Genomic DNA, 735 nt, shown 5'->3' on the forward strand with positions numbered 1-735 from the left:
GATATAATTATAGCAAGTATCTAAAATTAATAATAACATGATACTACAATTTTAAGTTGTATAATATAATAAAAAAATGTATCAATTTATGTATGCCTCCTATTAGAACCGTCAAAATTGGCTAAACTCATCGGACCAATCCGTTTACCCATTTAAATGGACGGACTTTACCTCTAAAATTAAATCCGTTTAAATTTCGGGCTAGCCTGTGTGCTAAATGGGTGGCCCGTTTATTTTTTTTTTTACATTTTTTTCAAAAAAATCAGTACTTTTAGTTGATATTTCTCTCAATTCGACCTGAAAATCAGACCTATCAGCTAAAAAAATATTTTTTTTAAAGATTTTTGACCTAAAAGTGGTATTTTTTGTCAAAATATTTTTCAAAAAATAAAATTAAATGATAAACGGGTTGGCCCGTTTAACCCATTGGACTGACCATAAACGGTCCGGGCTAGAAATTAAAATTCTGGCCTGCGAATAAAGTGGGCTTAAACGGGCCAGCCCATTTAACCCACTGGCTTAATGGGTTGGGCCTAAATGGACCGGACTAGCCCGTTTGACAGCCCTACTTTCCTATATAGCAATGATATTATATATATTTATATATCTCCTCTTTTAGCTCTTTTCTAAAAATATTGGCATATAATTAATGTAGATAACATATATATTGAGTAAGTATCTCTATTGAATTAATCATAAAGGTTAATAAAATATAATGAAATAAATTTCACCTAA

Source organism: Arachis duranensis, chromosome 5 (genome assembly GCF_000817695.3).
Source record: "Arachis duranensis cultivar V14167 chromosome 5, aradu.V14167.gnm2.J7QH, whole genome shotgun sequence".
NCBI lineage: Eukaryota > Viridiplantae > Streptophyta > Magnoliopsida > Fabales > Fabaceae > Arachis > Arachis duranensis.